Source organism: Sus scrofa, chromosome 7 (genome assembly GCF_000003025.6).
Source record: "Sus scrofa isolate TJ Tabasco breed Duroc chromosome 7, Sscrofa11.1, whole genome shotgun sequence".
Classification (NCBI taxonomy): Eukaryota; Metazoa; Chordata; class Mammalia; order Artiodactyla; family Suidae; genus Sus; species Sus scrofa.
Genome location: NC_010449.5, coordinates 52,905,363 through 52,932,089, shown reverse-complemented (window position 1 = coordinate 52,932,089; position 26,727 = coordinate 52,905,363). Strand labels below are relative to the sequence as shown.

Sequence of the window (26,727 nt, the reverse complement as noted above, 5' to 3'; positions counted from 1 at the left end):
CTACTCTGGTTCCTGGTGTCTCAAATTTGCATGTCCAGAACCTAAGGCCACCACCTGCCTCCCTTGATCAGGGTGCTGGTTGACAGGTGTATTTCATCCTTGTGAGTAGCACCACCAATGTCACTCAGTGTCACCCAAGTGAAAAACCTGGGGTCATCCAAGATTCTTTCCTCCCTCAAATCCCCTAGGGCCATTTGGGAACCAAGCCCTACAGATTCTTAGCCATTCGGGAATCAAGCCCCAACTCCCCTGGCATAGTTCAAACCCTTGCCCGACAACTGCAAAACCCCCTTACTGGTGCCCCAAGCTCCCTCTGGCACTGCTTCCAGCTACTCCATCCTCTGTGTTGTAGCCAGAGTGAGCGTTCTTCCACAACGCAGAACTGAGCCTGTCATGTCCTAGCTTAAGCCCTTGGGGGATCTCCCATCACCCACAGAAGGCCACACTCCTTGGAGGACAAATAAGGCCTTCCTGAGGGGGGTCTCTCTGGAACCTCACATTCATACCTGGCCTTGCCCTTGACCATCCTTGCCCCCTGGCAGCTCCCCTCAGTGTGCCCCACTGAGCCTTTCCCCATCTGTCTGTCCACTCTGCTCCTCTTCTGGAATGCTGTACCTCCCTGCCTGCCTAGGACACACCTGCACATCTTGGAAGACTCAGCGTGGGTACCACCCCTGTCACGAGGCCTTCCCTGCACTTGCCTGGCGGACATGACCATGCCTGCCGCAACGTGAGCTCTCTGACGTCATTGCCTGTCACTCTCATGGCATTGACCTGTTACATGATTCTGCCCTGTCCCTCTTTGAGCTGTTGGGTTCACACCCATACTGAGGTTCCAAACTCCAACTTCTACACCCAGAGCAGGGCCTGGCATGTGATAGGAACTCAGTAAATATTTGCCAATTGGGTTCTCTCCAGAGAGGCATGCAAGAGGCAGATGGAGCCTGAAATTCTTTTTTTAATTTTTTAATTTTTTATTGTTTTTTTTATTACTCAAATGAATTTATCACATCTGTAGTTGTATAATGATCATCACAATCCATTGTCACAGGATTTCCATCCCACAGCCCAAGCACATCCCCCCACCCCCCAAACTGTCTCCTCCAGAGACCATAAGCTTTTCAATGTCTGTGAGTCAGCATCTGTTCTGCAAAGAAGTTCAGTCTGTCCTTTTTTTCAGATTCCACATGTCAGTGAAAACATTTGACCTTGGTGTCTCATTGTATTGGAGCCCGAAATTCTGACCTGGAAAATGGGTTAGGTTTCTTACGCTTCCTTTTGATAAGATGATTGTTAGTTTTAACTTCAGTTCCTTTTCACCTCAGGTACAATTTATTGGTCTTGGTCAATGGAGACACGTTTATAAAAACCAACCAACCAGGCGTTCTCTTGTGACGCCTCAGGTTGAGAATCCAGCATTGTCACTGCTGTGGCCCGGCTCACTGCCGTGGCAAGGGTTCTATCCCTGGCCCAAACTTCCACATGCTGCAGGCACAGCCAAAAAGCAAAAATCAACCAGCCAGAATCCTAATGAAAAAGCTTTCACTTTCTTTTTTGTTTGTTTTTTGTTCATTTTGTCTTTTTAGAGCCATACCTGCAGCAGATAGAAGTTTCCAGGCCAGGACCGGCCTACACCACAGCTAACGGCAATACCAGATCCTTAACTGACTAACGGGGCCAGGGATCAAACCCACATCCTCAAGGATACTAGTTGGGTGCGTTACTACTGAGCCATGACGGGAACTCCAACTTTTACTTTCAAAATGTCACAGATTATCAAAAGCTGGTGAAAGATCATGCATCTTCCTTCTTGTAGCTGAGTCTGTAGTGCACCATCTATTTCTCTTCTCTGGGCAAGCAGTGAAGTGTAGAGAATTTATCTCACTCTTAACCCTTTTAATCTCAGGGTATCCATATGCCTGTATCCTGAGAAGGTTGCTCTCGTTTTCACCTCTTTGTTGAAATATAACAGATGAGAGCACAAAAGTGTACAGCTCGTAAAGTTTTTACAAACTGTACACACCTGTGTCACCAGCACCCTTGTCAAAAAAAACAACGTGGCAACGCCCCAGACGTCCCCTGTCAGGTCCCCTCCTGGTCAGTACTTTGTCTCCACCTGACCCTGCTCTGCAGGTTGTGCTGTGGCAGATGGAATGTTGGAAGCTGGACCATCGTGGGTCAATACACACGTGCTGCTAACCACACACCTTCTCTTTTAATAGAGAGTTTGCAGTTTGAGGCGGATCATAGTGAGTGTTCCTCTTGTTACCCGTGGAATTTTACTTCCTTTTGGGGTTGCGTTTCTGGTTGACACTAAGCTATGATCACTTAGAGTAACAATTTATAGAACTGTTACTCTGCACAGGCACTGTGCTCGGCTCTCTACATGCCTGTCTTTTTTTTTTTTGCTTTTCAGGGCCGCACCTGTGGCACATGGAAGTTCCCAGGCCAGGGGTCGAATTGGAGCTGCAGCTGCCAGCCTACACCACAACCACAGCAACTTGAGATCTGAGCCACATCTGCGCCCCGCACCACAGCTCATGGCCATGCCAGATCCTTAACCCACTTAATCCGGGGATCAAACCTGCATCCTCATGGATACTAGTTGGATTCATTTCCACTGAGCCACAACGGGAACTCCTGTCTCAATCTTGACAACAGCCCTTTGAGGTAGGTACGAATCCCACTGAGGAAGTGGAATCTTAGAAGTTCAGTAAGTAGGCAGTACCTGATGCTTAGCAGCTCTACTGCTGAAGTCAGTTAACCCAACTGCCTTATTAAAGGCATGAGAAACACCTAAGGAAAACATGGAAAGAAACACAAAATATGCAAATAAAAAGGACGTATTGGGGAGTTCTCTGGTGGCTCAGCGGGTTAAGGATTTGGTGTTGTCACTGCTGTGGTGCGGGTTTGATCCCTGGCCCCAGACCTTCTGCATGCCACAAGTACAGCCTGAACCCCCTTCCCCCTCAAGAAAACCCCCCAGCATATTGGTTACTCCTTTTAGTCTTCTCCCTACCTAGCATCACAGTCCACAACTGTAAATGGTCCTTCCTTGCATGTGCCTGGCGGTCATCCTCCCCAACCCTTTATCCCCCGATGGGAGCCCTGTCTCATAACCAGGGAGTTGGGCAGGTGTGTGCTGGTCTTGCCTCACCTGCAGTCTCCCATAGACAGACCTGGAGTTTGTCAAATGCAAAGTCTTTTTAACCTTCCTGCTGTCTGGCCCCGTTAAGCCATTTCAAATGTCTGCATAGAATATTAGAGACTTTCTCTCATCCTCTTGGCTTGATGAAATAGCCATGGCCATAGAGGAAGTGGAAGTAGAATTGCATGGATGAAGGTCAAACTTTGAGATAGAAGACTGAGAGCCTGGTGGAGAGGAAGGCCTGATGGCTAGTTCCCTTTGGCCTTCCACCCAATCACTGGTGCAACTGAGCTCATGCCTCTGGCATAGCAGAAGCTGTGGCTCCAGGGCCTACCCACCCCTGCCTCCCTCTCTCCTGCTCGCTCTTGCCAGTGTCCCAACTCAGAATTTTCCACGTGTGCACGGACCTGGGGCAGCTGTAGAAGAATGGCTGCTGGGAGGAGGGTCTGGCTCCAAGGCAACACTTTGCCCGGGCCCCTCACAGGTCACAGGTCTTGGCAGGCACGGTGTCTCTGCTGTTTGTTTACACTGTGTCCAGCCAGAAGCCTGCCAGAATGCTTCAGGGGCTAGCACTTCTTGGCAGATTTATCACACACGAGTTCCAGTCCCCAGGTTTTCTGGTGCAGACACCCAGAGATAACTGGACACTGAGTGGAAGATTCCTGGTCACTAAATTTCCAAGGGATCAATATCCCAGAACCCCAATTATTATTCATTTACAGTGGGGATCTCCTATCCCAAGCCACTTTCAGAGCACCCCTTATTCCTGGTCTCCAGTGACTGAAATGGTGGCTTTGTGGCCAGATGGTGGCTGGCGAGCACAGAGTGAAATAAAGGGTTCATGTGGCACATCCCCATCAGGTGACGAATGCTGCACTTCAGAGTCCCCTCTAGGTAGGTCCCATTGTGGTGCAGCAGAAACGAATCTGACTAGTATCCATGAGGATGCGGGTTTGATCCCTGGCCTCGCTCAGTGGGTCGGGGATCTGGTATTGCCGTGAGCTGTGGTGTAGGTCGCAGACCTCGGATCTGGCATTGATGTGGCTGTGGTGTAGGCTGGCAGCTACAGCTCCAATTTGACCCCTAGCTTGTGAACTTCCATATGCCGCAGTGCGGCCGTAAAAAGCAAAATAAACAAAGTGGGAGTTCCTGTAGTGGCACAGTGGAAATGGATCTGACTAGGAAACATGAGGTCGTGGGTTTGATCCCTGGCCTCTCTCAGTGGGTTAAGGATCCAGTGTTACCATGAGCTGTGGTGTAGGTCACAGACGTGGCTCGGATCTGGCGTTGGTGTGGTTGTGGCATAGGCCAGTGGCTACAGCTCCGATTTGACTCCTAGCCTGGGAACCTCTATATGCCGCAGGTGCGACCCTAAAAAGACAAAAACAAAACAAAACAAAAAAAGTGCCTTTCTATTCCCCACCCGCTGTGGTGTCCACTCAGAGCCCAAGATTGCTTCCTTAACTCTTTTCGGGTTTCCCTGCTGAACACGCCCCCTCTGCAGATAGGTTAGTATCACTGGTTAAGTTGGAGTTAAATCCAGTGGGCTTAGGAGGCATTGGTCTCCTCTCAGCATGTGTGGCTGTAATTAGTTGAATTCTTGGAGAACAAGCTTATTTCCTTCATCTTAAAATCTTTGTGTCTGGAGTTCCTGATGTGGCACAGTGGGTTAAGAATCCAACTGTAGCAGTTTGGGTCGCTGCAGAGGTGTGAGTTCTATTCCCAGCCGGGTGCAGTGGGTTAAAGGATCAGCGTAGGTCACAGGTGCAGCTTGGATCTCTGGCGCAGAAACATCCATATGCTGCAGGTGCAGCCATTTAAAAACAAAACAAAACAAAAACCCTTGTCTCCTTACAGCTTGTAAACTGCCCTGTGCCATGTTTTTTATTATTTTATTTATTTATTTATTTTTGTCTTTTTAGGGCCACACCCGCAGCATATGGATGTTCCCAGGCTAGGGGTCGAATTGGAGCTGCATCTGCTGGCCTACACCACAGCCAGGGCAGTGCCAGATCCGAGCCATGTCTGCGACCTACACCACAGCTCACGGCAACACTGGATCCTTAACCCACTGAGTGAGGCCAAGGATTGAACCTGTGTCCTCATGGATGCTGGTCAGATTTGTTTTCTGCTGCCAGCATGGGAACTCCTGTGCCATGTTTTTAAGAACATATCGGTGATCTAGAAACCACACTCTTGCTGTAACCACCCTCCTAACTGTTACCTCTCAGTTGTCCCATGTGGTGCCGCCCTTCCATGTCACCAGCTCCTGCTTGTTTCCCGCCTGGTCCTAGTGTGTGGAGTAGTGGAGAGGGTGTGGGGAGCCAAAGAGGCCTGCCAGGCTGGTTCTAGACACACCTGTGCCGCTACCTAGCAGCGAGACTGGGGCAGAGTGCTTCTGGAGGCCTCCTCTTCCTCACCTGCTAAGCTGAGGCCGGGGTGCTTGCTCTGCCCCTTCCAGAGGCTGCTGGGAAGAGGAGGGACGTCACGCTGTGTGGCAGTGGACACTGAACTCCTGTTCTCGATGGTAATATTGCTAACTTGGACCTAAGACGGAACCTGCTTTTGTTCTCAGGTAGCTGTCGGGTGAGAATGCTGAACTCTGACCACTTAATGTAGGTCCCCAGAACTTTGTCCCTTTGGAGAAAGAATTCGGCAAAGAGACAGGGTAGTGTTGTGGTCTCTGCACGCAGGTGGAAAAAGAATTTGCTGGATTTAATCCAAGGTGTAGAAAAGACAAGTTTATTAGGCAAGAGACACTGTAACATAGTGGGCCGACTTCCTGATAATCAGGAGAGCCAGCCCTGGGCTCGTGGTCATGTCTGTTTTTATAGCCCAAAGACAAAGGAGTGTGAGGCGTGGTCTTGCCATACACCTGTTGACCTGCTGGTTGAGTGGGGAAGAGTGGGGTCTTTGGATACACTTGCTGGTTGGTTGGAGGAATATGTTGCCCCTATACCTTTTCTAGTGGGGGACAGGAAGGAGTAGACCAAGTTGCTGGGGTAAGGAGGTCCTAAGGAACATTGTAACAATTACAGTGGGACAGGTGGGCTGATATTATCTCACCGGGAGGCTTTTTGAGTTTTATGTCCATGAAGAAGCCTTGAAGTCCCACAGGCGACAATTACGTGTTTGTTTAAAGAAAGAAGAAAGAGAGGATCGGTGTGGAGAAGAAACAGGCACAGGCATGGGGGGTGGAAGGGAGAGAGAAAGAGAGCAAAAGAGGAAGAGAGCCACATATGCTTTAGAGGTCCTTTAAATCACTCCTGTGGGGGGAGTTCCCCTTGTGTCTAAGCAGAAACGAACCCTACTAGTATCCATGAGGACGCAGGTTCGATCCCTGGCCTCATTCAGTGGCTTGAGGATCCAGTGTTGCAGTGAGCTGTGGTGTAGGTCGCAGACGGAGGCTCAGATCGGTTAGCCTGGGAACCTCCATTTATGGTGGCGTGGCCCTAAAAATAAATAAGTAAATCACTCCTATGGGGGCAGTTCTCCCGGGCTTCCTCTAATCAGTTGTCTTCCTTCATTTGGCTTTGGCCTGACCTGGCCCTGCCCTTAGGATGTATTTTAGCACAGGGGTCTCTGGGAGGTTGACAGGATGTGCTACAGCGATCCGGTGCCCCTCCCTCTGACCCTGAGAAAACTTTTGCGAGTGTGTAGTTCCAGAGGTCTCCCTGATCTCAAGAAAGAGAAATAGATGGTCTCTGTCTTTTATCCAAGCAGGATGCAGTTTTTATCTTGAAGTTATCTGTCCATAGGGAACAGATTACAGTTGTCTGAGACCCATCTATCTCCTGCTTCATTTTCACCCAAAATGGATCTTTTTAGGTTTCTGAGACCAACTGTCTTCTGAGGGCCCAGGAAGCTGCAACTGAGAAAACATCTCATCTTTGTAGACTCTAGTCCCAGTCCTTGGGGAGTGCGGCTCACAGCTCAAGGGAACGTATACAGGTCTTCTTTGGAGTACTGGATGTGGTGTTGATGGTGAAGGTGACATGAGTTGTGTTGGGGCTACACTTTCCAGGCTTGATTTTGCTTCCAGTGCAAGTTCCATTGGCACGGAAGATCCCCAAGTTAAGGGAATGGGGCATGGGCTTGGATTATTAATTTTCAATTTTCCTTTTTTAACAGTGGAACCACTTTTTCAAGTGAAACCTTACAATAGAAAACATGTAAAAAACAGATGCTCTGGTGACTCAATGGTGAGAACCCAAACAAGGCTCTCTCCTGAGCTGGGTCTTTGCCCCACTTCACAGGTTCCTGCGGCAGCTCTGTGGAACTTCTGGGCTGGGCTGGTTTGAAAGCTAGATATTTGTGCATGCTGAAAGTGCTGACCTGAGATTTCCTCATTAACCCTCTCGGAACTCTTAAGAACAAGAAGCTAGAAGAAATCTCCATGGCTCAGACTTGCAACTGGATTTAGGACTTTGTAGAGAGCACCTCTTGTCCTGTCCTTCCCTCTCCCCATCACAGCTGCCTCTCCTGGGAAGGAGATTGCAGCTTAATCCACTTTACGTTAAATTTTCGACCTTTAGTCTGCTAAATAGGGAGTGAGACCTTCTATGCAAAATTTGTTATCAGAACCAAGCCAGATAAAATATGCAAAGGTAAAGTGTAGTTTCCTGCTCCCTTTCACTGAGGGTTCACCTCCTTCCCTCCTGGACTCTCCCAGTTGCTCCCCAGTACTTACTCTGTGTCATTTACTTTGAAGGCCCCTCCACTTGGCACTTATCACCCTGCATTGGAGTTATTTGAGTTGCTCGTCATCTCATTTTAGAAAATGCATCCTCTGAGAGATTGCACTCCTTCAGAGGAGAGATTGTTTTGCTTGGCCTAAAGTCGATGCTCCACAATTGATTTCAGTGACATTCATCTTGAATCACCCAGGACCGTGCTCGCAGGAAGTGAGGAAGCACGTGTGTATGTTGGGCAAGGGGAAGGATAGTGGTGAAGTATTACCACAGTGGGCAACTATGCTAGAAAAGTACTTTAAGTGGCAAAAGATCTGAACTGGAGTCTCAGTGCCACTGTAAGAAAGACCTGAGGTCCAAGCTGCCTGGGTTTATTAACCTGTATAATAGGGATAAACAGGGCTTAACAGGGATAAACACCCTCTTTCAGCTGCAAGGGATAACGCTTTGGAAAAGGGCCCTCTCTCTCAGTGGTCCCCGGGGCCACATAGGGCGAGAGGTGGTCACTTCCCCTAATTCCCTTAGGGATGGGAGAGGCGAGACAGGACCACTTACAATCACTCCACCTGGGTCTATTATAAGTTTGGCTCCACCCCCCCCAACCAGCTGGTGCTAAAGTCCCACCCATCGTCAATGATTCGTCTAAAACAGGCGCCGAAGCCTCCCCATATATTATTGGTTAATGCTGCCGTCAGTCTGCAGGCGCTGGCGGAGGCCCATGGGAAATGTAGTCCGTCCAAGCCAGAGTCCTTCTGGGGCTTGTGTTTCCGCTTCCGTTGTTTGGTGACTATCCGAAGGCTCAGACCCGGGGTCTGGGTTCCGGGTGGGAGTATAGTGTTGAGGCCTTGCGTGGTCACAGAGAAGGTACCGCGGAGTCGGGCCTCCAGTGGTCACAGGGCCCCGGCGGGCGGGAGTGGGTCTCACCTCGGGCCCGGGCCGCCCTCGCCAGGTGGCTGTGACCCCACTTCGAGCCAGGCCCCGCCTCCCCGCGAGCGGACCCGGGGGCAGGATGCGCCCCTCCTGCTTGTAGAGCCCATTTCACAGCCCACCCGGCCCGGTGGGGACGACCCCGTCCCCAGGGCCCGCGTTTACCCCCATAAAGCTTCCAGAGGAGGTCGTCCGCGGAGCAGAGTAGCGTTTCAGTGTAAGTCATGCTCTTCGTGCCAGACACCCAGAACAGTGTCACCAGACTGAGCCACTGCCCATTTCCTGCCAGCCTCGTGACCTTGGGCAAGGTCGTGGAGGGTCTCTGAGCCGTGAATGCCTCAGCTTTGAGGGAACTGAAGCCTCAGTATCTCTTTACTTCCAACTGTGACATCTGTGCGTCTGTGATCTTATTATCCTTGTACTTAAATCTGAGTACAATCTTTACTGAGTACAAAATTTACTTTAACCTGAGTAAATCTCCCTGTTTGGGAGAGAGTTTTGACGCCAGGGCTGAGGAATCCTGAGAGGGCCCGCCCACATCTGAAACCCAGCCAGAGAAGAGTTGGAGCAATTGAATCTCTGAGCCTTAGAGCAGGGCACCCACCCAGGCGCTGCTCTCCAAGGTGCTGCTACCTTGTGTGCGCTGTCCTTCTTGGACTGCACACACTTTGCAACACTCTGAAGACCAGTGGCTTGGGACAGTGGGGGGTTTATTGCCCTTATTATCTCCGCCAGCCCATCTTCATTCTTCAGTGCGTGTTAATTGGTATTATCTCCGTGTTAAGGAAATTGATAGGCAAACACACCAAGCTCCATTGCTCTCCAACCAGACCACCAGTCCTTGACTCCTCCTGTCAAATTTCTGGAGCTGCCTCCCTAGTCACAGAGGACCAGACTCCATGGGCATCAGGACATAAGGAGAGAGGAACAGGAAGGCTCTTTTCTTCACCTCAATCCCACTGGGCTAACACTTGGGATGGTCACTAGAGTTCACTCTGTACTGTATGTTTCTGGCTCTAGAATTTCAAGTTCTACTTAGACTCCTATCTGAAGGCGGCTCCCCATTGAGGTAAAAGAAGAGGTTTGAACTTAAGAGCACAATGCACAGGTCTTTTCTGATCTGAACAATGGCTATAGCTGTGGCTCCCCAAATCCAGACTCCTCAAGTACAAGAAGAGCTTCAAAGAGTGAAGCCCGAAGATTCCCACTGGGAACAGAAAGTTTTCCTTCAAAGGCATGACCCTGGACCTGAGACGTGCCAGCGCTTTTGGTATTTTCACTATCAAGAAGCATCTGGACCCCGGGAGGCCCTCAACACCTGGAGTTCTATCATCAATGGCTGAGACCAGAGAAGTGTATGAAAGAGCAGTTCCTGGACTTGCTAGTCCTGGAACAGTTCCTGTCCTTCCCCAGGAGATCTAGATCTGGGTTAGATAAAAGCATCCACAGAGTGGAGAGGAGGCAGGAATCTGCCCTGGTGGAAGATTGGCAGGAAGAACCTGGAAGACAGGAGCGGCAGGTGAGATATGGGAACTTAGTTCTGAGTAGTTAGAACAGAGGAATCTGAGAGACAGAGCTACCTTAAGGTGCCCGCAGTGAGTGATGTGCAGACTGCTGTTTGAGTCAAAGTGGAATTTGCTTATTCCGTGGGCCTAATAGCTGCAACTGTCCATTTTTCAGACTCACTCTTTAGAGAATCTGCAACATTGGTTGCTCTGAGTGTTGGTCCCCATTATTAAACGAGATTTGCTTAAAATAGCTTGAGCACTACTCTGATCCAGGAGGAGCCCATACAAACTATTTTCTCATTGGAGAACAGCTCTCATTCATCAGCAGCAGCTAGCCTGAAGCAAGGGACTTCACTGGTCTTTATTGACATTGTTGAACCTCTGGGTTCTGTTGCAAAATAGCTGCTTCGTTGCTTGCTCTCTCTGTTGTAAGTTTTCCTAGGGGTTGACAAAAGCAGCCCTAGGAGAGCCGAGTGGCCAGATTGAAGTGGGCCTAAATTCTTAGATCTTAACCTCTATGGAGTCTTCCACACCTCCACACTTCTACTGCCCCTTCTGTGGGTCACCTAAGACTGAGTTCCCTTCTTGCTTCTTTGTGGCTTGAGATGATTAACTTTTAGTGCCTACAGAATTTTGACCACTTCCGGTCCTTGAACAGGGGCGGGAGGTACTATCAGAGGAGGAGGAACCCTCAGGATCAGTACTGGGTTCCCTTAAGCCTTCATCTGAAGCATGCATCTCTTCCATGTGTCTGTTCCAGGCAGTGGTGGCGATCTCACAGTCAGAACCAGAAGACCAGATGATCCACAATCCCAAAGTGAAACTCGGACCCTTCCACAAGATCAGTAAGCAGCAACAGTGTGGGGAGAGAGAAGGGACCCTTCCGTGGGGAGAATGTGAAACCCCTTCCGACTGCAGGAAGTGGGGTAGAGGGTACAGCGCCTTCCCCTCGGAGGATGTGGTAATGAGCTGAGGCTGACCACAGGCCCCTCCAAAAGGAAGAAGGGCTTTGGTTGGCATGTTTTGTAAAACTACGCAGCAGAGCCTGTGGCTCCTGTTGAGAATGAGGCACTGCTAGTCCTAGTACACAAGGTGTGGGTAACAATTTTAAGCCTGCTTGGTAGGAAAGGCACAGGTAGGGCTACACTGGAGCAGAGTAATTCTCAAGACAGGTGGGTGTCCCCAGACCAATTCAGATGATTCACATGTGTTATCAAAATTAGGAGTTCCCGCAGTGGCACAGTGGATACGAACCTAACTAGTGTCCATGAGGATGCGGGTTCAATTCCTGGCCTCGCTCAGTGGGTTAAGGATCTGGCGTTGCCATGAGCTGTGGTGTAGGTTGCAGACATGGCTCAGATCTGGCATTGCTGTGGCTCTGGCTTGACCCCTAGCCTGAGAACCTCCATATGCTGAGAGTGCCGCCCTAAAAAGACAAAAGACAAAAATAAAGAAATAAAGGATCCAGCATTGCCGCAGCTGCAGTGTAAATCACAACTGCGGCTCAGATCTGATTCTTGGCCCCAGGAACTCCATATGCTGTGGGGTGGCCAAACAAACAAACAAAAACAACAACAACAAAAAACCCCTGCAGAATGAAATCATAAAACTCTGACAGTCAGTAACCTGGATGGATATGGAAGAGAAAAATCTGAAACTCTTCTAGGGATTGAATCAGAGCTGTAGCCACTGGCCTACACCACAGCCACAGCAACATGGAATCCGAGCTGCGTCTGCGACGTACACCACAGATCACGGCAACGCCAGATCCTTAACCCACTGAGCAAGGCCAGGGATGGAACCCGCATCCTCATGGTTACTAGTCGGGTTCATTAACCACTGAGCCACGACAGGCACTCCCTGGAACTCTTCTTTTAGAAATGTGTTGAGGAGTTCCCGTCGTGGCGCAGTGGTTAACGAATCCGACTAGGAACCATGAGGTTGAGGGTTCGGTCCCTGCCCTTGCTCAGTGGGTTAACGATCTGGCGTTGCCATGAGCTGTGGTGTAGGTTGCAGATGCAGCTCGGATCCTGCGTTGCTGTGGCTCTGGCGTAGGCTGGTGGCTACAGCTCCGATTCGACCCCTAGCCTGGGAACCTCCATATGCCGTAGGAGCGGCCCAAAGAAATAGCAAAAAGACAAAAAAAAAAAAAAAAAAAAAAAAAAAAAGAAATGTGTTGAGGAGTTCCCATTGTGGTGCAGTGGTTAACGAATCCAACTAGGAACCATGAGGTTACAGGTTTGATCCCTGGCCTTGCTCAGTGGGTTAAGGATCCGGCGTTGCTGTGCACTGTGATGTAGGTCACAGATGCGGCTCGGATTTGGCGTTGGTGTGGCTGTGGTGTAGGCGGGCGGCTACAGCTCCAATTAGACCCCTAGCCTAGGAACCTCCGTATGCCATGGAGTGGCCCTAGAAAAGGCAAAAAAAAAAAAAAAAAGAATAAAGATAGAAATGTGTTGATTTGGCTTTTCACCAACCATTTTTTAATGGAACAAGGCAGACCCGAAGAGAAGGAAGACTCTTCTGTTTCCAAACCCAGCTGGGCTGGTCCCTGAGAGGAGTCGAGAAGCCTTGCCTCTCATGGCTCCTTTCTCTCTCCCCAGGCCTGCCTGACCCTCAGGCTCTGGGTCTTTCTGTGAAGAACAGTGGTGATCAGGGGCCCATGAGCAGCTCCCAGGTGGGCCAGCCTTTGCTCTTACTCAGATCACCAAGTGGGACACTCTGCAACCAATTCTCTTGCCTAGCAGAAATTTCAAAGGAATTTTACCCAGCAGGGAGGCCCAGTAACTTCATACATCATGCTCCAAAATGTCACCACCCTATGAATTGTTACCCGGTCTCCTTCCTTGTGTAAGACAGCGCCACAGCTGAGGGATTGAGGAGTTGGATGTATTAAAGGCATTCTTTTCTTCGAGTTGTTTTGTCTTAAAAGTAATCATTATTCCTTTCCATATCTGCCTCTTTTTTTTTCCCCCTGTCTTTTTAGGGCTGCATTCTCGGCACATGGAAGTTCCCAGGCTAGGAGTTGAATCGGAGCTACAGCTGCCGACCTACACCACAGCTCACGGCAACACGAGATCCTTAACCCACTGAGCAGGGCCAGAGATTGAACCCACATCTTCATGGATACTGTTTGCTGCTGAGCCACAAAGGGAACTCCTTTTTCTGTATCTGGATCTTGCCCTTGTGGTATGCAGGATTGTGTAGTGGGAGAAAAACAAAAGCTTCAGATTCAAGAGTTCTGAGTTCAAATCCCAGCACTTCCACATCCTAACTGTAGCTATGAGCAGCTGTGAAGTTTCCAGTGCACTGCCTGGGTTTCCCATAACTGGTAGCTTAGTTTTTCCTTTGCTTTCTCTTCCCCGCCCTTCCCTTGCTTCTTGCATTTAAAAGCCAAAAGAGGAGTTCCTGTCATGGCTCAGTGGAAATGAATCTGACTAGGAACCATGAGGTTGTGGGTTCGATCCCTGGCCTGCTCAGTGGGTTAAGGATCCAACGTTGCCGTGAACTGTGGTGTAGGTTGCAGACACAGCTCAGATTTGGCATTGCTGTGGCTCTGGAGTAGGCTGGTGACTACAGCTCCGATTCGACTCCTAGCCTGGGAACCTCCATATGCTGCGGGCGAGGCCCTAAAAGAACAAAAGACAAAAATAAATAAATAAATAAAAGCCAAAAGAAACTCACTTTTTAGTTTCTTCTAAGTGTGGTTTGTCACCTGCCCTCTGACTAGTGCAGTACCGTGGCATTTTGCCCTAAGGCACTGTGTTTTGAGCAGGGGTGGCATGTTTTCTCAGGAGTTGGTGACACTTGGCAGTGTGGCTGTGCATGTCCCCCAGAAGGCACAGAGGCAGCTGGAACCTTGCTAGAGGAACCACCTGGAAATAAGTTGGGAGAGATCTGCAGATGGGGCCTCACTAGGTAAGAATGGCCTTTTCCTTTGAATCAAAATTAGCTGTTGCGTTTTTATAGTATTCACCACTCCAGATCCTTAGGGCTTTAATTTTTCAAGTGCATTCCTTTCTTCAGTCCCACTTGAAAATCTAATACCATAGTCAGTGCTGTCAAGGATGAGTTACCAGAGTCCAGAAAGGATATTGTGTTACAGGAAGGTCAGTAAAAGCTTTGGCAGGTGCCTGAATTTTACCTGTTACAGGATGGATGAACATGGACAGATGAATTTGGGCCTGAATTTTTTCTTCTTCTTTTTTTTTAAAGGGCTGTGGCATATGGAAGTTCCCAAGCTAGGGGTTGAGTCGGAGCTGCAGCTGCCAACCTATGCCTCAGCCACGGCAACTTGGGATCCTTAACCCACTGAGCAAGGCCAGGAATTGAACCCGCATCCTCATGGATTCTAGTTGGGTCCATTACCACTGAGCCACAACAGGAGCTCCCCTGATTTTTTTCATTTTGTTCCCTCACAGTCCTTAATATTACTTTCACTGAGCCTTCCCAAGAATCCCCTTAGACCTTTTGTTTTTAATTTAATTTTTATTTTTAGGGCCGTTACCACGGCATATGGAAGTTCCCAGGCTAGGGGTGGAATCAGAGCTACAGCTGCTGGCCTACACCACAGCCACAGCAACACGGGATCCAAGCCACATCGGTGACCTACACCACAGCTCATGGCAACACTGGATCCTTAACCCACTGAGCGAGGCCAGAGATAGATACTAGTCTTTATAGATACTGGTCAAGTTCATTACCACTGAGCCACAATGGGAACTTCCCCCTTAGACTTTTAAAAAAGTTAGTATCTCCCCTTCTGGCATATGGAGTGGGTGGGATCTGATTCACCACCAACATTATGTCTTGTCTCCCTGCAAACAGATTTTCCAACCCACAGACCGGATGTGAGCTTCCACATGTTGCAGGAGGCAAAACCACAGAGCCCAGATCTTCCGTGCTCTGGAGAGGAGAGTGTGAGAGACTCCCCGGTGGGTCAGGGGAGAGTCGAGCCTGGCCAGGTGCCTGTCTTGAGAAAAGCCAAGACCCAGGATGGGCTGGAGAGCAGGGCCCGGAGGATGAGAGATGGCAGGGGTGCACTGGGGCGATGAGGAAACCAAAACTTTTTTGGGAATTCTCAGTGATTCCTGGATTCATGAAAAACTGCACCTGCCATTGGAACTGCCGGGTGTACCGGATTGTGGCTGTGCGGCTGCGGGAACGTGGTTTCCTACAGACCCTGGAACAGTATCTCTACCAGTTCAAAATCCTCCAGACCAAGTACCGCAAAGTCAGGAGCACCCACACCCCAGGCACCTGCCCCTTCGGTGATGAGGTGGATGCCCTGATGAGTCCCTGGACCTTTGCCATCACCTGACATCTTGGAGGTGGCAGGAGGCATTCTGTGGATTAGAGGAGTCTCCAGAGAGAACCAGAAAGCAGGGACAGGGATGGTAGTGAAATGATGGAACCCCAAGGGGAGCCCAGGAGTCTTGGCCCCCAGGCTTGGAGGAGAATCCCAGTGGTAAGCCCCCCTCCCCACATGTGCCTCGAAATAGTGGGGAAGCAGTCCTGTGGGAAGACGGGGACCAGGAATCAGGAGACAGGCTTACGAGCCGTCACTCTGCTGTCACTGGTCTGTACCTGGAATGGCCTTGTCAGGAGGAAAATTGTTGATTTCTGTGGAGGAATACTAGTTATGTCCTATCATCAAGTATTGTTAGAAACCAACAGTCCAAGGCAACTTTTTGAGGGTCTAGCTCTGCTGGATAGCAAAGGAATCTCCCAGCCTGCTTTTATTTATTTATATTTTTATTTATTTATTATTTTTTGTCTTTTTGCCATTTCTTGGGCCGCTCCTGCGGCATATGGAGGTTCCCAGGCTAGGGGTCCAATCGGAACTGTAGCTGCCGGCCTACGCCAGAACCACAGCAACGTGGGATCTGAGCCACGTCTGCAGCCTACACCATAGCTCACGGCAACGCCAGATCGTTAACCCACTGAGCAAGGCCAGGGATCGAACCTGCAACCTCATGGTTCCTAGTCAGATTCTTTAACCACTGCGCCACGATGGGAACTCCTATTTATATTTAAAAATTTTTTTTTGCTTTTTAGGACTGCACCTGCAGTGAATGGAGGTTCCCAGGCTAGGGATCAAATTAGAGCTGTAGCTGCCAGCCTACCCCACAGCCACAGCAACACAGGATCCAAGCCACATCTGTGACCTACACCATAGCTCATGGCAACGCAGGATCCTTAATCTACAGAGCAAGGCCAGGGATGGAACCTGCGTTCTCATGCATGCTAGTCAGATTCCTTTCTGCCGAGCCACAATGGGAGCTCCTAGTGGTTAGGATTTGGCGCTTTCACCACTATGGCCTGGGGTTCAATCCCTGGTCTAGGAACTGAGATCCCGTATCAAGCTGCTGCATGCTGTGGCAAAAAAAAAAAAAAAAAAAAGTCCCTGTAGATGTGAACTCTTGTGTGTATCATATCCAACAGTCTGTGGCTTTGAAGATTTGTCTGTTCCTGGTACTTTGGTTACACACCCTGAGCTTCCACTTTCTCCTCTGCAAAATGCACACAGTGACCATGTCTAGCTCCCTGGGCTGTTACAGTGTTTGCAGTTATTGTTAAAATACAGAAGCACATTGCCCTGTTCTCTAAAGGGGCAAATTTTTGGAGTTAATAACTAAGCTTTTTCTTCTGAAAACTAGACCTTCTGGGACCTTCCTTTCTCATCCCACCTGCCACGTGCAGATATGAGGACAGAAGGCGCATTACCTAAGGACCCCATGTCTCTCCTCGCTCGTCCTTGAGCAGGACTCCCAGTTCCCCTGCCAGATGGGCTTTCGAGTCTGGGGAGAAGCAAAGAACTCTGGAATGACAGTCTCCAGGATCCCGAGGAGATTTGGAAGACTTCCTGTGCAGGTGGGAAATGAGTGGAAGCAAGTGAAAGCCAATATGCCCCCAATAGAGAAGTCAGCCCTGGAATTCTGAACGTGGATGAGCACTGAGCAAGGCTTGGTGGGAACCCAGGCACTTGGCCTTCCTGGGCTATTGTTCTGTGGTGCCAAAACCACAGGAGCTGAGAGAAGAAGAGAAGCAGGTCACACTCAGGCAGGCCTGGTCCCTTTGTTACCTTGGATCATATAGATATAGAGAGTACTAGTGTTTACGATTCCCTTCTTAAATTTCTTTTTTTTCTCTCTTTTTTTATTTTTATTTTTGCTTTTTAGGGCCGCACCTGTGGCACAGGGAGGTTCCCAGACTAGGGGTCGAATCAGAGCTGTAGTTGCTGGCCTACACCACAGCCACAGCCACAGCAACACGGGATCCAAGCTGTGTCTCCAACCTACACCACAGCTCACGACAGTGCCTGATCCTTAACCCACTGAGCAAGGCCAGGAATTGAACCCATGTCCTCATGGATCCTGGTCGGGTTCATTACCCACTGAGCCGTGACGAGAACTCCCCCTTCTTAAAGTTCTATCTGAATTGTAGTTATCATTAGCCATCACTGAACAGGTTAGTAGAAAAAGGGAGCATGGATGACCCCAAGTTAGACCTGCAGTCAACCTTAAATTATTGGAAGCATGAATTTTCTCATGGTTAAGATGAGCTTCCCTCCAAGGCAGGGCTCAGTCATTTTGTTGGAATTTCAGGGGATCTGATAAATAGCATTGTTCTCCCGCTCAGGTTCTAGACCGGTGGAGGGAGACAGTCAGATGCTGAGATGGAAATGGCAGCTTTCTCATTGCTGGCGCTGTTGGAGGACATGTCTGGCTGTGTGGCTACAGTAAGCTTCCTAATACCAGCCTCCAGAGCTGAGTCCCCAGCAGCACTGGACAACCACAGCCTTGTCCTGCAGGGACAGAGCCTATACTGCTGATCTCCTGAGCCGTGTGGGCCAGCTCTGTGTTAATCAGAGAGGCGTTCCTCCCACTCATAAGGAAGGGGTTGGAGAAAGCCCTGCAGATTATCCTAAGGCACGTCCCTCTGCCCAGAGAGCACTATCAGGAAGAGAAACGTGGCTTTTAGTACCAACTGCCAGTGCATAGGTGATGGGAGGAGACGGGAGCCAAGCGCAGAGGCAGAGCTGCTCTGATTGAAGAGGGAGGAGTGGGGCCTGGATCCTGTCGATGGGTTTTCTCCACCTGACCTTCCTACTTAGAAGCTGGTGGAGTGAGTGAGGCTGGGAGTCTGCTGGCCTGAACCATGGCTCAGTCATATCCCAGCTTATTTGTTCCTGGTTAATGGAAAATTGACTGTGTTCTGTCTGTCATCATCAATAACCTGTTTTTAAGTGTCCAGTAAGGATCTCTTTCACACTGTGTCCTTCTGAAACCAGAAAATGGGGAAGTTCCTGTTAGGGCTCAGCAGATTACAAATACGACTAGTATCCTTGAGGATGCAGATTTGATCCCTGGCCTCGCTCAGTGGGTTAAGGATCCGGCATGGTCTCAAGCTATAGTGTAGGTTGCAGATGTGGCTTGGATCTGGCGTTGCTGCAACTGTGGTATAGGGTAGCAGCTACAGCTCCAATTCAACCCCTAGCCTGGAACTTCCATATGCCTTGGGTGTGGCCCTAAAAAGACAAAAAAAAAAAATGTACATTTGCAGTTTCATTTCATTCTTTCAGATCTTGAAGCAAGGACAGAATGAGGAGAATTCAAGCCAGGACATTTCGGAGGAAGCAGAGCTACCCGGAGTGTTGTTAGGAAGATCCAAAATGGACCTTTCCCAATACCTTTGCTGGAGGAAAGATGGGGGAAGTGAATATGGGGCAGAGACGCAATGGGAAATGGCCTTAGACAATGGACAAGAGTCCCTCTCTCCTGTCCTCAGGGAACCCATGTTGGCGAAAAACCCAGTATCTGCTGTGCCTGTGGGAAACGTTTCAGCCTGAGTTCCCACTTAGCTGTCCTCAGATTAGCCCACCTCCATACTGGGGAGACGCGCTGTAAGTGTGGGGAGCGCTGGAGAAGCTTCAGCCAGAGCTCCAGCCTTATTACGCATCAGAGAATCCACACGGGAGAGAAACCCCCTAAGTGTGGTGAGTGTGGAGAGCGTTTCACCAGCAGCTCGCACTTCGGGGCACACTGGTGAACGCACACTGGCAAACACCCCGCCGGTGCCCTGACTGTGGGAAAAGGTTCAGTAAGAGTTCCACCCTCAGAGCACTGTAAACCAGCTATAATGGAAAAAATAAAAGTCATCAGGAAAAAAAAATAAGAGTTCCACCCTCCCCGGCCATCACGAGAGAAACCCTGTGGATGTCTGGAGCGTGGGCAAGTTTCAGTGACTGCTCACACCTCGTACCCAGGGGCAAATCCCCAAGGGAGAGCCCCTGCAGGTGCGGGGAGTGTGGGAAAGGCCTTGGTCAGAGCTCAGGTCTTATTCTTCACCAGAGAAGCCACGTGGGGAGAAACCCTGGGACTGTGCGGCATGCGGGAGGCAACTCAACAACTGCTCACGTTTTAGTGCACGTCGGAGAACACGCGTGTCTTTCAAGCATCAGGTCTGAAAACACTGGAATCCTCCTCCAAAGGGGTTTGTGTTCCGTACCATGACCCCCACAGGAGATGGAGAGAGAATTCAGGTCTCTGCCCAACAGGCTGAATTTATTTCTCATAAATACACATTCGGATTGTGAAATACTCCTCGGGGCTTTCTAGGCCAGGCCGTTAAAATGGAAGCTAATTTCCAGGGGATTCAGAGATGACGATTTCTGTTTTTCGTCTTTTTAGCGCCACACCCCGGGCATATGGAGGTTCCCAGGCTAAGGGCGGAATTGGAGCTGTAGCCACTGGCCTACACCACAGCCACAGAAACTCAGGATCTGAGCAGCGTCTGCACCCTACACCACAGCTCACGGCAATGCTGGATCCTCAACCCACTGAGTGAGGCCAGGGATCGAACCTGCATCCTTGTGGATCCTAGTCGGGTTCTTAATCCGCTGAGCCACAATGGGAACTCCCCAGAGACTACTTCTGAATTTGACTGTGTCACCATGTCAGTGTGTCTTCGCTGTGATTCTGTGCCTTAATTTTCATGGCTTGGCAAGCTCTGCCCTCCTGTGCTCCTGTGCTGACAGCATTAATGGTGGTCAGGTCGGCTGTAGAACCAGCAGCTGCTGAGCTGTGTCCTCTGTGCAGCTAGATGAGGATTATTTATTCACTATATACATCTTTAAAGGTCTTTCCCTGTTCTCCGTATGGGAGGATCGGAGCCCAGAAATGGTCTGCATTTCCTCACATGGCCTTTCTTAAGACTTATGCAGCCTTACCTGAGAGGAAAGCATTCTACTGTGTTATTTGGAGGAGAGAAAAAGAGGGGAGATCAATATTAGCAATTGACTTTCTAAGCCATAACCTTCTCTTCCTCTCAGCATGTTAGACTGAACCGTGTGAGATGCCATTTTTTTGGTCTGTAAAACTAGCAAGCTCAGGAGTCCCCACTGTGGCACAGTAGATTAATGATCTGGCTTGTCTCTCTTCAATCCCTGGCCGGGCTCCGTAGGTTAAGGATCCAGCGTTGCAGCAGCTGTGGTGTCACAGTTCCAGCTCGGATTCAACCCCTGGCCCTGGAACTTCCACCTGCTAAGGGTGTGGCAGCAAAAGAAACAAACAAATTAGCAATCTCATGATTCAACCGAAGGTGAATTTTTGCACAACTGAATTTCTCTAGATTGCCAACCCCGACTTTGCAGGATTTCTACCGTATCCTAAAAATGTGAGAGCAGGTCTAGAGGTCATGAACCAAGATGGTGAAGTGGGTAAAGTCTTCTCTGTTTGTAACTGTGTCCAGCTCAGTTACTGAGAACCATGGCATTGTCAAGAAGACTCCAGGGTGGAGGGCTTACCTCTCCCTATATGACCTGCCTCTGACAAGTGTGCTGGTTCCCGTCTGTGCTCAGATGTCCTCATGGGTGAGGCCATGAGCAGCATCTCTGCAGAAGCAGAGTCCTTGAAGGAGCTCTGACATACAGAGCAAATGGTGCTGGGAAATAAATGGAACACAGTCTCTTCCTCTTGAAATGATGTCATCTGTATGATTGATTTAAAGTATTTCACCAAAAAAATAAAACAAAACAAAACTGGAGTTCCCATCATGGCACAGCTGAAACGAATCCAACTAGGAACAATGAGGTTGTGGGTTCGATCCCTGGCCTCACTCAGTGGGTTAAGGATCCAGTGTTGCCGTGAGCTGTGGTGTAGGTCGAAGACACATCTCGGATCTGGCATTGCTATGGTTGTGGTGTAGGCTGGCGGCTACAGCTCCAATTGGACCCCTAGCCTAGGACCTTCCATATACCACAAGTGTGGCCATAAAAAGACAAAAATAAAGTATTTCCCACAATTTTCCAGAAACCCATCAATTATAAAACAAAGCACTGTCTGCACATAGTACAGTTTTATCTAAGTAGATATATAAAATATGAAGTAGTGAGTTTAAAAAAAAAAACAAAACATAAAAGAGGAGTTCCCGTGGTGGCTCAGTGGTTAACGAATCTGACTAGAACCATGAGGTTGCGGGTTCAGTCCCTGGCCTTGCTCAGTGGTTAAGGATCTGGCATTGTGGTATAGGTTGCAGATGTGGCTCAGATCCCGCATTGCCATGGCTCTGGCTTAGGCTGGCGGCTCCAGCTCCGATTTGACCCCTAGCCTTGGAACCTCCATATGCCGCGGGAGCGGCCCAAGAAATGGCAAAAAGACAAAACAAAACAAAAACATAAAAGAACTCATCAAAATAAGCGTCTGTCAAAAGGAGTCATTTCACTGGGTTGTGGACTTTACATGTGGTGGCCATTATTGAAGACATACTTTGCATTTTCTTTTAAGAACTGCCGTCGAGCCATCATAGCAAGCCTCCTGTCCGTGCATCTCCAGCACACAGAGCAGTGTCTTCTTGCACGTGGGGAAGCCTTGATAAACACTGACAGAAAGACAGCCTGCTTATTATCTGGCCTGGTCGCCTCCCTTGTCCACAGAGAGGTGGCTCTGCCCATTAGCTCCTTTCCCAAAAGAGAATCCCGTCAAAGGATGTCAGTCTGCTGCCATTGAGGAGACTTTTCAAAGAGCCCATTTTTAGGAATGGTTTTCAAAGAGACAGCCCAGAAATTTGAGTTTAGCATTCTTTGTACAGCCAGGAAATAAATCCAATATGGACTGTTTTCAATCATTTCACTCTTTTCAATGAGAAAGGCTTAAATGGAAATTCATCACACTGTAATGTGGCGCTGCATCATAAAAAGACTTGAGAAATAACCAGCTTCCCTTTTAGAGTATTTGCCACCATACCTTCTTTGGAATGGACCCAGAAGATTCAAATATAATATCCATATGACTTCATCTCACATGTATTTTTCCTCTTAGCAAAGTAATGGGAAATTGAGTTGGAGATCAAAGATATTTCCTATGGATTTTACCAAAGTAATGGAAAATTGAGCTAGAGATTGAAAATATTTCCTGTAGGAGTTCCCGTCGTGGTGCAGTGGTTAACGAATCCGACTAGGAACCATGAGGTGGCGAGTTCGGTCCCTGCCCTTGCTCAGTGCGTTAACGATCCGGTGTTGTGAGCTGTGATGTAGGTTGCAGACGCGGCTCAGATCCTGAGTTGCTGTAGCTCTGGCGTAGGCCGGCGGCTACAGCTCCGATTCGATCCCTAGCCTGGGAACCTCCATATGCCATGGGAGCGGCCCAAGAAATAGCAAAAAAAAAAAAAAAGAAAATATTTCCTGTGGATTTTACTGTCCTTAGATGTGACATGCTAGATGGTTTGCTGTCAGTACCCCTACATGGAACACTCACAACAGTGAGTCAAATGTGGAGAGAAGTCACATTGATATATTTCCCTGTGAACCAAATGTAATACGATAATATTTACAGTGTCCTCAATTTTTTTTTTTTTTGTAGGGCCACACTCGGGGCATATGAAAGTTCCCAGGCTAGGGGTCAAATCAGAGCTGCAGCTGCCAGCCTCCACCACAGCCACAGCAACATAGGATCCAAGCCGTGGCTGCGACCTATGTCACAGCTCATGGCAGTGCCAGATCCTTAACCCACTGATCAAGGCCAGGGACCAAACCTGCAACCTCATGGTTCCTAGTCAGATTCGTTTCTGCTGCACCGCAACGGGAACTCCTACAGTGTTCTAACTTTGGATTTGAAATTGGAGTCATCCATTCTCTTGCTCAGAAGTGATTTATTTATTTATTTATTTATTTATTTTTAGTTTTTGGCATATGGAATTTCCAGGCCAGTTTTCAGATCTAAACCATAGCTGCAATCTAAGCCACAGTGGTGGCAATGCTGGATCCTTAACCCACTGTGCCGGGCTGAGAATCACACCCGCACCCCAGCACTCCTAAGCCACCAGTCCTGTTGAACGGGAACCCCTGAAAAGTATTTTGATTTACCTTTTTGTCTACCACTGTACTCAGCATGACCTAAGCATGAACTAACTCTGGAGGCTCTTTTAACTCAATTCAGACTCACAATTATGGCTCCAGAGTGTCTGAACCAGACAAGCAGAGTGGCTTTTGGAAGCCGTTTACTTGGAAATCCCTCAAGAAAAAAATAATAATGAAATTTATAAGTGGGAAGGCATGAAATTCACTTATGTTATTATGAAAGTTTCAGTAGATGGATGACACACATTATGCACTGCAAAATTTTTATCAGAGACACTCAAGCAAAAATATTGGTCCTCATTCTTTTACAAATAGCAAGAAACACCTCAGCTGGGTTTCAGGGCACCAATCCTGCTTAGCCAAAGCTGATGCTAATATATCATTCCATTAAATAAATGTATCCTAAGTGAGTCCTGTGAGCGGAATGGTCAAAGGGAGAGACATTTTAATCAAATTTATCACTAGACTCTAAACCCCAGGCTGGAGACTGATGTCTTGTGTGAGACTGTGTGATGCTTGTGTGAGACTGATGTCTGCAAAGAGTATAACAGGTCGGATATGACTTGCAAAGGCCCCTGCCTGGTGAGCACGGCCCAGGCCTCGCAGCCGACCCAGCCCAGAGTAGAGCCACTTACCTGCTTGGGTACCTTTCCTCCACCCTCGGAGAGCATGACCTGCTCCCTTTACCTCTCCTCACACAGCAGGAGGAGGATTGGAGTGGGGCAAGGTCCTCTAAGCACAGAGTCCTGGCATCCGCTTTAAAAAGAGTTGTGATAAAATACACATTACATAAAAGTTACCATTTTAGGGAGTTCCCTTGTGGTTCAGTAGGTTGAGGATCCAGACTGTCACTGCTGTGGTTCTGGTTACAGCTGTAGCATGGGTTCAATCCCTGGCCTGGGAACATCAGCATGTCTCAGGCGCTGCCAAAGAAAAAAATTTACCATTTTAACCACTTTTAAGTGTTATAATTCAGGGACATTAAGTACATTTACACTCTGTGCAACTATCACCACTGCCCAATTCCAGGGCTTTTTTTTTTTTTTTTTTTCTTTTTAGGGCCACATCTGAGGCATATGGAGGTTCCCAGGCTAGGGGTTGAATCAGAGTACAGCTACTGGCCTACGCCACAGCCACAGCAATGCCAGATCTGAGCTGTGTCTGTGATCTACACCACAGTTCATGGCAACACCGGATCCTTAACCCACTGAGTGAGGCCAGGGATTGAATCCACATCCTCATGGATACCAGTTGGATTTGTTACCACTGAGCTTCAACAGGAACTCCCAGAACTTTTTTTTATCATCCCAGTTAAACTCTGTACCCATTAAACTGTAACTTCCCACTCCCACCTCCCCCAACCCTGGCGAGCACCATTTTGTTTTCTGTCTCTCTGAATTGGCTTATTTTAGGTGGAATCATGTATTTGTCCTTTTGAGTCTCGTTTACTTCTTGGCATCCATTTTGCCCAGGTCTAAGGGTACCACTAGGCAGAGAAGATCTAAGCCACTCACTGACTGGTTACCCTGAAATGAATCCAGAGCAGCACACAAACCACAAAGACACATGGGAGGGCCTGTTCTTGTTTCATTCCTCATTCCGCCTGTGCTGTGCCCTCTGGCCACCCAGTTTCTTTCTCACCTCTGCTTTTTTTCCACTCGTGCCCATCTCTGTGGCATGACTCCTTCCACAGACCCTTATTCTGCTCTCCAGACACCCAGCCCTACCTCCATGGAGCTGACCTTGGCGCTGACTCCTTTCTCCTTGCTGGCCTGTGGTTCAAATTCTCTGAGAGCAGTTCCGACGGGCTCATCCCAGGGAAGGGATCCAGGTCCCTGTGAAACAGGAGGGAAGGAAGCAGGTGGTGGTTGTTAAGGACATGACAGAAACCGGTTAGAACCAACTAGGCCCAAGACGGCAGAAGATTTGGCTTCCAGAGGACCCTGAGCCTCATTATACGCTCATTGTAACGCATTAGCTAAGTGACACGCCACCAGCGTGTGACAGTTCCGAGGCGGACCATAAAAGGGGAAAGTTGGCGGTAGCCCAATTCCTGGAAATCCTGCCCCTTCCCCCTAAGTGGTGGAATAATCCTCTCACTTATTAGCCTGTGAAATTACCCAGCCCCTAAAAACTAACCACCCCATGTTTCAGGGCCACTGTCACCTTTTGTGACAGACCACATTCTGTCTGTGGAGTGTGTAGCTCTGAATAATTCCACCCTGAGCTTTGTGAAGTCCCAAGACCAGGTGTGTCTTTTAATTAAAAGATACCAGGTTCGAGTCCCAAATGGAGTTGTGTGGGTTCACCTGGGTCACGTGTCTCTCCCTGGGGCAACCACCTGTGGCCAGGTGGGGGTGGCTGACTCACCCTTTCAGAGGAATTGAAGAGTGACCGGCAGCTCCAGAGAAGGGACAGGGGCTGAGCTCCTGAGGACACGGCCTTTAAGGTGGTCCTTCACCCCCCAGACACGTCTCCTCCTCTGGCCCAGTGACTCCTTTCTCACCTGGACACGTCCTGTTCTGGAACACACCCTTCTGAGCACGCACGTGCAAGAGCTGCCCCAAATTGAGTTACTCATGTTCTTGGGAGTTCCCACTTTGGCACAGAGGGTTAAGGTTTCAGTATCGTCACTGCAGCAGCTCGGGTTGTTGCTGTGAAGCAGGTTCAACCCCTGGCTCAGGAACTTCCATGTGCCGCAGGTGCAGCCGAAAAAAAAAAAAAAAATTACTCCCGTTCTCTATGTTGCTATTTGCTGGGTTTCTTGCTTCCTCTTCTTTCCTCCTCTCCAAATAGCTGCTTCATCTTTCTCTTGAATTTTGAATTGAGGCCGAAACAGTTCCTGAATGTTCTCTGCTTCCACTTTCCCTGCCCACAGCTGAACCAGAGCGGCTCCTGCGCAGATGTCAACGTGAATACCTGGTTCTCTTTGGGCTTCTTTAGAGTTTCTCTGGGACATCTTCCTGGGATTGCTGAAAGAACCCCAGGATTTCCTTCCTGTAGAAGGTGTCAATTCTGAAAAAAGCATTTTGAGGAGTACCCATTATGGTTCAGTGGGTTAAGAACCCAACTATCCATGAAAATGCAGGTTCAATC

The 26,727-nt window shown here is 49.0% G+C and overlaps 1 protein-coding gene across 7 annotated transcripts in view; it reads left to right on the top strand.

Annotated features, from left to right (window-relative positions):
- Positions 1-21,251, top strand: part of ZSCAN2 (zinc finger and SCAN domain containing 2) — a 47,169-nt gene extending 25,918 nt beyond the window's left edge. For 3 of the 7 annotated variants that reach the window (XR_002345787.1, XR_002345783.1, XR_002345789.1), the window contains 6 exons: positions 9,787-10,285; positions 11,035-11,119; positions 14,069-14,192; positions 15,102-15,741; positions 16,934-17,147; positions 18,859-21,251. The gene's annotated coding sequence lies outside the window, so the exon portion shown is untranslated. The remainder of the gene's footprint in view (positions 1-9,786; positions 10,286-11,034; positions 11,120-14,068; positions 14,193-15,101; positions 15,742-16,933; positions 17,148-18,858) is intronic. The other 4 variants (XR_002345788.1, XR_002345784.1, XR_002345785.1 and 1 more) reach the window with 3 other exon arrangements.